The sequence below is a fragment of the Ceratina calcarata genome, unplaced genomic scaffold (genome assembly GCF_001652005.2).
Source record: "Ceratina calcarata isolate Rehan_Ccalc_2016 unplaced genomic scaffold, ASM165200v1 scaffold140, whole genome shotgun sequence".
Lineage (NCBI taxonomy): Eukaryota > Metazoa > Arthropoda > Insecta > Hymenoptera > Apidae > Ceratina > Ceratina calcarata.
In genome coordinates, this window is record NW_017135119.1 from 595,571 (window position 1) to 606,382 (window position 10,812).

A 10,812-nucleotide genomic window follows, 5' to 3' on the forward strand; every position below is an offset into this window, starting at 1 on the left:
AATCGTACGCAATTAAAGTTATCTCTAAACTTTTGGACAACGGTGTAAATGGATGAACGATAACCGGGCATTTTCCGGCAAGGCTGACTCGTCAGTCTTTAGTAAAAGGCAGCCATTCTTGGGCAAACCGAGCACCATTTATCTCACAGTTTCTTGTCTTCTTTCTACTCCATTTACCGTTACGTCCGGAACATTAATTTCCCCTTATAGCCGCGAAGAGTCGTGTTTATCATTAGTTCCCCGCCACTTAGTCCTGGAAAATGTACATATATAAGGCTTCCGTCTGACGGACGGTTAAACGCGCTGCGTATATCGCGTGTACGCGCGTTAAGTCCGCGCCGCGATGGTACATAATAATTTTCACTCTCCGGAAAGCAAACGATCAGAAAAAAGGAGCTCGCAGCTGCTCGCCATAACTTCTCGAAATAAGCATCCTCAAACTGTTGTAATAACTGTCGGGTCGGGCAGACGGTATAGAAAACCTGATGTAGGACCCGTGACTGTACCGATTTCCTCTTTCGTTCCTACCGAACAGTTTCCGAAACAGTCGCGAGTCACGTTCTGGAATAATTCGGATTTTTATCTCCGCTACGATTCAATTCATCACTTTTAAAACACTGGTTTCATGTGGCATGTATTTCACAAGTGACACGACTCGAGAAAATTTAACAAATTATTGACTATTTAGAAAGACAGTAATCAAATTCGGTTCTGAAAATCTGTTGTTCTTTAGTTAGAACGGCTTTTATTTCTTTTTATAAGCAACCTACATTTTTATCATTCAAGCAGAATTTATTGGTGAAAAGATTTTTTATATACTACAGTGTAAATACATATTGACGCGAAATAAATTGTTTCTTTGCACGGAACGCTGTTTGAATATCACCTCTTCGCAAATCGTTAAGTAATCGTTGGCCTGTGAGAATGATAATTTATTCGTGTGCCGTTTGCTACATACTCGTGGTTCTTAACATGTTTCCTGTCAGATTTTCACCGATTTAGGCTCGGCTGATACGTGACCTCGCGCACTGTATTAACGGTACTAAATAAATTCCACGATATAATCTACGGCAAGTTAAAGTTAATAACCCGGAGAGTTTACGACCAAGTATACGTCGTTAGCTTTAATTTTATTCGCTATAAGTAACGATGCGTGACCGTTTGATGGGTTAGAACGTTAGAGGCCCTCAGCTATATTTGGTTGACAGAGATATACGCGGATTCTACAATTTATGTCCGATCTGTATTTTGTTTAACGCTACGCCACCGTTAATTGGTAGGAAAACAGATGGAAGTAGTATCATAAACCACTGCGATTGCATTCACTGTATTATGCAATCCTTCGAGCATTTATGCCAGTTATAAAATGTCGCGGAATTTTTTATTAACAAAAATCTTTTATTACATTGGAATATCAGTCGTATAAGTGAAAATTTAATATATTTGACTCGTTACAAATGCTTTTTCTTTTAAAATGAAAGTAGGAGAGTTAAGAACCAGTGTGACTGAGCACGGAGTTTCTCTGTTGCGGACTGTGGACAATCCGAAGGAGTTCGGATAGCGCCGTAACACTTTTCGTCCGACGTGTTGGAGGATATTTTCGGTGGCTCTAACGACGTGTCACGAGATCTACGAGGCTGTTTGTCCCCTTACAACGAGGTATTCAAAACAGTTACAGAAGTAAAAAAGAATTGGTTGAATTTTTGTCTTAACATCGTTTAAACTATTTGCAGGTGAGACCACCAGAACTACGTAACGAAGGCTCAGGGCAAGATAACGTGGCCTGGTTAATTCTTTCACTCTCGAATTATTTATTGTTCAATTCTGATACAAATAGACAGAGTTAAAAATGTTTTTAAATAACAGTTGCATAAGAATTTTAGAACTGTATCTCGTTCGGTTGCCACGTGACAACGGCAGAAGCGAAATGATTAATTAGCAATATTGACGCGAAATAAATTGTTTCTTTGCACGGAACGCTGTTTGAATATCACCTCTTCGCAAATCGTTAAGTAATCGTTGGCCTGTGAGAATGATAATTTATTCGTGTGCCGTTTGCTACATACTCGTGGTTCTTAACATGTTTCCTGTCAGATTTTCACCGATTTAGGCTCGGCTGATACGTGACCTCGCGCACTGTATTAACGGTACTAAATAAATTCCACGATATAATCTACGGCAAGTTAAAGTTAATAACCCGGAGAGTTTACGACCAAGTATACGTCGTTAGCTTTAATTTTATTCGCTATAAGTAACGATGCGTGACCGTTTGATGGGTTAGAACGTTAGAGGCCCTCAGCTATATTTGGTTGACAGAGATATACGCGGATTCTACAATTTATGTCCGATCTGTATTTTGTTTAACGCTACGCCACCGTTAATTGGTAGGAAAACAGATGGAAGTAGTATCATAAACCACTGCGATTGCATTCACTGTATTATGCAATCCTTCGAGCATTTATGCCAGTTATAAAATGTCGCGGAATTTTTTATTAACAAAAATCTTTTATTACATTGGAATATCAGTCGTATAAGTGAAAATTTAATATATTTGACTCGTTACAAATGCTTTTTCTTTTAAAATGAAAGTAGGAGAGTTAAGAACCAGTGTGACTGAGCACGGAGTTTCTCTGTTGCGGACTGTGGACAATCCGAAGGAGTTCGGATAGCGCCGTAACACTTTTCGTCCGACGTGTTGGAGGATATTTTCGGTGGCTCTAACGACGTGTCACGAGATCTACGAGGCTGTTTGTCCCCTTACAACGAGGTATTCAAAACAGTTACAGAAGTAAAAAAGAATTGGTTGAATTTTTGTCTTAACATCGTTTAAACTATTTGCAGGTGAGACCACCAGAACTACGTAACGAAGGCTCAGGGCAAGATAACGTGGCCTGGTTAATTCTTTCACTCTCGAATTATTTATTGTTCAATTCTGATACAAATAGACAGAGTTAAAAATGTTTTTAAATAACAGTTGCATAAGAATTTTAGAACTGTATCTCGTTCGGTTGCCACGTGACAACGGCAGAAGCGAAATGATTAATTAGCATAGGTGATTCTTGCGAGGAAGATCGATTAAGGTTTTCAAGCTGTCGACTGGCGTTGCTAATAAGCCGGCTATTTTCATCGATGATGGAATCCACGCCAGGGAGTGGATCGCCACAGCGACGATTCTTTATATTTATAGTTGATACGTTTAACTCCTTAAGAAGTTAATATACTTCGTCACGATCGACGAAGATCAGGACGTAACTGTCAGATTATGCTGGTTCCGGATGACTGTCTTTCACTTACTACCGCATTTACAACTGTCGCTGTCGGTGAGCACAAAAATAGGCCTCACTCCGCACTCACTTCATCACTCAGGCGAACCCGCGGCGCAATGCGATGGCAGTGCACCTTCTTCTTCTTCTTGTCGTTAGACGACGGATACCTCGACGACGACTGGGTTGGCTGAAAATGTTGGCGACGTCGTGAATGCCATTAGCTCGGCCGTCGCAACGTTAACGTCGAATTAATCTCACCCTGCTAGCTACGTAGATACTTGCACTATCATTCACGAACATCCTGACTGCAGGAGGAGGAAATTTATTGGCAAATCGGGACTTGATAAAAAAAAACTTAGTAAAACATTTGCATTGTAATAACCCATGATCATTAGGATTCAGTAATATATACTCTGAACCTAGCATTAGATCAATTCAGGCAGGCATAATTTTACGTCGGCCAGCATTCGTTAAAATTGAACAGTTAAATCGTACGTATAAACGTGGCAATTATTCAATCTCTCTTGGCTGGTAGCGATGACAAATGCCAGTCGGATGCCGAATGAACGAACCGGCATGGCACGCCATGGCATGGCATGGCGTGGCGTGGCAGCGAAGATCTAGCGCTAACTATATTCACGTTGTCAAGTCATTCCGACTTGGTAAACACCGGGCGACAAGTAATGCCCAAGATTTTACGGCGACTTGACTTACGACAAAAGCGGCTGTTTATCACTGTGTCACGGCAGTGACGCGGCTCGTCCCGTTCGAGACGATAAAACGAATGAGCTATGCGGAGGAACACTCTGAGAAATGGGTGCGCGCTCCTCCATCTCTCCTCCCTTCCTCGCTCGCTCGCTCCGCCGGCGACGATCTTTTGTGCGTTGCGACACACTGATTTTAAATTAGAATTTATAGGCTGCCTGAAAACGTTCCGACGAGGCCACTGTATTCGCTCCTGGGAAATTCGTTTGTCACCAACTAATCCACCCGGTCGCCTTGTTTTTCGTCACTTGAGAAACCCGCGTTCTGAAAATTTTACTGATCTTGTCCTGTTTAACAGGCGGCAACGATCTGTTAATGACGACGCGTCAGGTCACGCTATAAATAATGCGAACGTTTTAATAAATTGAACAGGCAAGAACGTATTAAGAAATGCATTAGGTAAATGAAAAGTCTGGCAACTGGCGGAAAAGTATGAATAACTGATCAGCTTTTCTGAATGAATTATATCGTTCCATTCAGTTGAAGATGATAACTGTATGCATTATTTATTCGACAAGCTAAATAGTGGTAACGTTATTAACGAGAGGAGCGCAGACTCTTTTTGAACAGGAAATAAAATGAACTGTTCACTCAATGGTGTCGTCAATCTGCATCTTTTAATAAAATAAATCAGTCCTCGACTGACGATCGCATGCCAATTGAACATTATTTTCGTTGGCCGACGCTAACGCAATCGGCCGGCCGTTCGGTTCGCAGCAATTTGGGTCGTGAAAATTCGAATCGCGTCGCGCATTAGGGGCATCCAAATCATCCGGATCATTCGGCGACGCTGGTTTTTAAGCCGCGCGTCAATCTGTTCGGTTCAATCGAGGCGCGACGCGATGAAAAGACGAATGCTCACGCGGATAGGTGCTCTGGCTGCTGGCCAATCTCTTTCTCTCTGCGCGTTGCTACACGGTTTATTCCGGACGGCCGGGTTTGTGAAACATCGTATCGCATCGGAATCCGCTTTGATTACATTTATAGTACAGTGAGAGACAAAGGAATAGCTGCCAATTATGCACTTAAGCTTTCCTTCGTTTTCCTTGTTACACATATTTATAATGCATTTACCGAGTGATATCTACCTGATCGTTGCATATAATCCAATCTGCAGAGTGAAATCATAATAATTATCCATCTTACATTCAGTCCGACATGAAAATCATTAAAGAAGTGGAAGGAAAATCTGAATATAGAAACAACCGAAGAAATAATATATGCAACACAATACATGCACTAATAATTACGTGAAGAATGATGTGTTCCAAGACGCAGGCACGCATTATTATTTTATCTATGAATCCAACGTACCACAAACATCTCGGACGTAACAGTTAACATTTTATAGGTCACAATAAATAACCGGACGTTTGTTAACGTGGCAACGCGATCGTTACACGCTAGGATCGATGTACTGTTAGCCCCGGCGTTCATTTCTCTCCATTAATCACGTTCATGAAATCCAAGTGTGCCTATGTAATAGCCTATTAATAGCCTATAATGGCCATTACCTACGCTGACATGCCACTTATTGTCGGCGACTAAGTAATGCATTTATATGAAATTATAGTTCCAAAGTATCACTTTTGCGGCCGGTACATTGTTGGTAAAAAGTGGCCGCGATATCGTTAAATCGTTAACGGTTGCAACAGCAGGTAATATGCACCGTCATTACGTCGTGGACTTGGGAACGTATAAAAACGTTTATAGAGATTGCCAAGAATCAATTTTATTTTTCTATCAAATAATGTTTCCTGATGAGCATTCGTTATCGATTAATTTATTATGTACCTTTGCAAGTGTCTGCAGGATGCTCAGATTTATTCTCCTCGATACCTCAACGTACATTTATTAATTGTAAATCTATTAAGTGCCGGAAAAAATAGATTCAGAAACAACATACGTATGAATGATTGCTATTATATCGTGACATTAAATCTCGTGTAAACGCGATACTTGTGGTAGAGATTGTACAGAGAGCTCCGAAGACGGCGTCGTGTCATTCTGTGGGACAGGTGCATTTAGGTTGTACCTAGCACGACGAGAAGGCAAACGGAGAGGAACGAGCGAGCATCTCGCGATAACTACATATCGGTTCGCGATATTTAATTGCGACGCTTCATCAAAGTGATTGATGCCAGCTATTCGTTTCGCCCATTAATCGCTTGCATAAACGTTGCTTTAGCAATTGTGCGTTTGTTACCAAGCAATCGCAGAGATCCGTGTCACGTCACGTCATGTCACATTGTGTTGTGTCGCGCCGCGTTCTGTTGTGTCCCGACGTCTGGTATCTGTTATTTCTACCGCTGACATCGTACTTTTCTCGGCGCAGCGTTAAAGCGTGATACACGCACGGATATACCCAGCCATTAGTCTGTTAGTGTAGACCGTGTTTAATTGTTCAAGGATTGTTCACAAGTTCATTCCCTCGTGCAATTTAAATAATTACTGGAACGACTCGTTCCTTGCGCCGATTCGATGAAACAAATACTTCAAATCTTTTGAACTTCCGAAGGAAGTGCACCCTCCGTTTTCCACTTATCGCGGTGGCTACTTTGTCCGTGAAGAATAACTTCGGCCGACAAACTGCGGAGGCGACGCGACTTTCGCGCGGTGCACGCATCGAGGTCGCGATAAATTTTTTCCGTTTATAGCGGGACGCCGCAGCGGCGTCGACGGCGACGTCGACGAGGGTGGCGAAGCCAGAGGCTTCGTATCTTCTTTTAGAAAATTGCACGGCCGCTCGTAAAGATAAGTACTTAATTCCCTGTTTTGCCGGAAATTGTTTTTCTCCGCGAGCGAGCGAGGAGTCCATTTCGCTTTATGAATCGCTCGGCGAGGTTTACGCGACCCGTAAACCCGGCCGCGGAGAACGTGTTTTGGTTTCACCGGGCGACACCTGGTTTCCGTATTCAACAATCCGTGTTTCTCCATTTTTAATTACAGTACGGCCCGTGAATAAATCCTCTGTTTTTCATTGCATCAATTAAATGCTGTTTAATTAATGAAATAAAAAGTTACATTGGGTGAATTTAATTCAATCTTGATCTATCTTCAAACGCGAGATAATTATACTGGCGGAATATGGTTATAATATTGAAACACTCATTAATTATCATAATTAATGCGATAATATGTATCATTCGCACATCGACAGAAACAAAGAGAGTGAGTAACGCCAATTATTTTACAGTGAAATCTCTTTGTTTAAATGTTAGAAAGGATTTGCGTTTAATTACAAACGCGCATACTTCCTGTCAATGAATCATGAATTGACAGACAGTTAAGCAACGGCAAACATTCGTTATAATTTCGCATAGCGCTGGAAGGCGTGATTATTACCCTTTGTATTCGGCGTATCATAAAGTTTGAGTAATATAACGTTACGTGTCAAACCGCATTAAGCAATCACCGTAACAACGCGGGAACAGCTGTATTATGTTTTCGTCGATTGCGCCTGCACGGGTTTAAAAAGGAACACTTCGCATTGTACAAACGAAATAGCGTACATACAATACGTTACACGTACGTGTAAAGTGAAAGTCGACGGCAACGTTCTACTTCTTCCATTGACTAGTTATTATATCAAATCCGATTTTTAAAACATGTCATAACTCGTGTAAAAATGATCACAGCTTCTGCCGTTAATGGTCATAATTAAATATGTATTCGAAACCTGGGTAGAATCATTGATAAATGTCGATGAGAATCCCTATTTGAAATATTAAACGCCCATCGCTGGTTACAGTGGTCAGTGTCACTTATTGAATTGTAATCGAAACCGACATAATCGCATAACAGTTTCAATTAATAAATAAATTATATTTCTGGGAACAATGAAATTGAACGGATGAAAATGTATTTAAAAATTAACCGAGTATAGCGTTCGTCACGAAAGTGTGCAAAATCCTTGACCACTCTGAACAAGGGAACTCACCCCACATGTGAACTCGTGCGAACGTATACATGAAACAATAAAGGATTAAAGATCGTACGGAGCCATTGAAACCCGACGACTGTTAAACCGTTTCGACAGTTCAGATAATAATAATTAGCAGTAGCCGCGGAACAAAGACGTCTGAAGAAAAGGGGTTCGAGGCACGGAATGCTACGGTCAGACTGTTGCTAACGAGACGAGCGTATATGTATAGCGCTTAGAAATGCCTCCGCGGAATATTTCCACGGAGAAGCGGAGAGGTTATTTCCCCGGGAAAGGTTTTCGAAACGCTTCACCGTGAAACGGGCAATCAGTCAGTGACTAATGCTACAAGACCAGCACGGTTAGGCCTGGGTAGAAAGGCCTCGAGTTCTTTGACGCGGGCAACGCATAGAAATAAAGTGTCGATGGAAACGATGGCTGGCGTTGCACCGAGACATTAATAGCCTTTAGACACGGAGTATTTTATTGCCGGTAACCTTTCAGTACATGCAATCCAGCAGTTCTGCCGTGCCGGCGCAGCGTTGGCAACCGTTGCGTTACTGCTCGTTCCCCGAAGGTTCCACATTTCCTTATAGGGAAACGTCAGACGATGCATAGTTAATGAGCGGCTTCAATACCTATCCCGCGGTTTCTTAATGCACGCCGATCGGCCCGATTAATTATCGTGCCCGGCGCGAGAGGAAATAAATGTTTCACGTCGGCTGAAAATTCGTCTGAATCACTCGGTTGACTGATCTCTGCGCGTCACGCGCCGACGCCGATACTAAATCATTTTCTGATTTACGACCCTCCGCTGGCCACACGAAATTAAACGCTTATTAATCTACGCGCAGTCGCTGGAGGGAGTCTCCGCGCATCACGCTACCAATTACTTGAACGTCTGCTAATGCTATTACTTTAATATCCTCCTCGATATGTAAATAAATAATAATAAATCTTCGTACGTGCATAAGCAGAAAATGTTGCAATATAAATTGCGAGATGCGCCTTCGCAATTTCTCCATGTTATTTAAACTTCATATCCATTTAAATACATCGTCGTTGTAAATGAACAATTTCTAAATTGCGAATTCAAAAGCTATTTAAACACGATCTGACGAGATAATGGGATGATTATTGTTTTAAATTGAAACGAACGTTTCTCAAGATTTTATCAGTTTGAATTATTGTAAGAATATAAAATGCGTTCCATGCGTTTTACATTAATCCTCGAAAAGCATACTTCGTTTCACAATTATTCGCAATGATACGGCCGTCAGTGGATACGTGCTAAAAGCGGTAATTCGTTCTCAGATTGCGTTCGTCTACTTCTTTTCACGGGGAAATCTTCATCAACCCGCACTGTACATACGCGAACATGCCTGTTCCTCCGCGCAGGAAGCATAAATAAATAGATCATCGTGCAGTTACCCTGTCAGTCGCAGGCCAGGAATTATGAATAAATTTCAAAATATAACCTGTTATTAACCGCTATTAATCACCGGCTTCCGTGACGCCGATTCGTTCGTATCCAACGTAATTACCACGACGGAATATATTTAACCGCCAGATAAGATCCATTACACGAATACGTACTTACTTATGTACTTGTTTAAGTTGCGTTCATTCTTCTCACCATAGTCAAGAATTTAATAACGAACGCAATAGTAATTCTTATTGAAATGAGAACACTTCGTACTAAGAATTATCTTCATCGGCGATCTCGTTCGTCACGTGTTGCGTTAAAGTTTCGATTAACACGTAACGCTCATAAACGCGGTATTAATTATTTTGACGGCAATGATTAGCGAATGCAAATTAACCGACCCAAAAAATATATCGAATGTCTAACTGGTTATTCGCGTGTCTTATCGCAATATGTAGATGAATCATCGTAATTCATACTTAATTATTAACGTACGCTCGAATTTCATATTTCATTATTATTATTATAGCGTTAACCAGAAATTATTGATTGCATCGAATTAAAAATTTGTGTTCAAATAATTATAGTAATTAATCCTTGGCTATCAACTTTTTCTCTAGTTTAAGGCAATTTAGTAATATATTTATTTTATGCAAACTAAATGTCGACACGTTTAGAAAAATGGAATCTATATCAAAATTCTTTTGAAATATAATTTATACTGTTTTCTTGCAAAACATGAAGAACCCTCTTTTTATCTTGGTTTAAATCTAATAGCCTGGCGCCGTGTACTTCGGCTCGTCAACTCTTCAGCGTAAACGTTTTTCTGTAAAACATGATACAATATCTTTGCGGTTATACTACGTGGGTTGTAGTATAAGCCGGAGATTATCACACGCGCGAAGTTAGTGCTAAACTAACGGTTAACAACTAATCTACACCAACTCCGGTATAATGTACTGCGCCGGAGCTGCATACAAGTTACTTCGTGAAACAGATACGTACACGTATATCGTTTAATCCGGCATAAAATTGAACATCGTCCCGCGAAACTAGTTTTTGAATATTATTTAGAGACACGTACAGTTTCGTCGTTTTCAAGTATGAATTAATTTCATAGACATTGACATTGATTTTGAGGAAACTATGAACGAATTTCCTCATACACAAAATTTTTTATTGATTAAATATAAAATCGAAATAAATTAATCTTCGTATATAGGAGAAATGTATGGATTTCTCAATGTCTCTGAAAATTGATTATATTAGGTTGGGGAATAAGTTCATAGCGTTTTTATAATTTCTTTTATTTTACAACGATTTGTTTGCTGTTTGGCAACGGGTAAGTATTCATTCGATAGAACTCTTTCTGCTCTACAAAACTATGTTAATTGTATTTTTGAGTTATTTAATTTTTTATTAGTTTTGAGGCT

The 10,812-nt window shown here is 40.5% G+C and overlaps 1 long non-coding RNA gene across 1 annotated transcript; it reads right to left on the reverse strand.

Annotated features, from left to right (window-relative positions):
- Positions 1 to 2,895: 2,895 nt before the first annotated feature.
- Positions 2,896 to 4,118, reverse strand: LOC113464993 (uncharacterized). The gene is made up of 2 exons (XR_003389842.1): positions 3,525 to 4,118; positions 2,896 to 3,453 (listed from the first exon to the last, which is right to left on the reverse strand). It is a non-coding gene; the product is annotated as an uncharacterized LOC113464993 (long non-coding RNA).
- Positions 4,119 to 10,812: the final 6,694 nt, after the last annotated feature.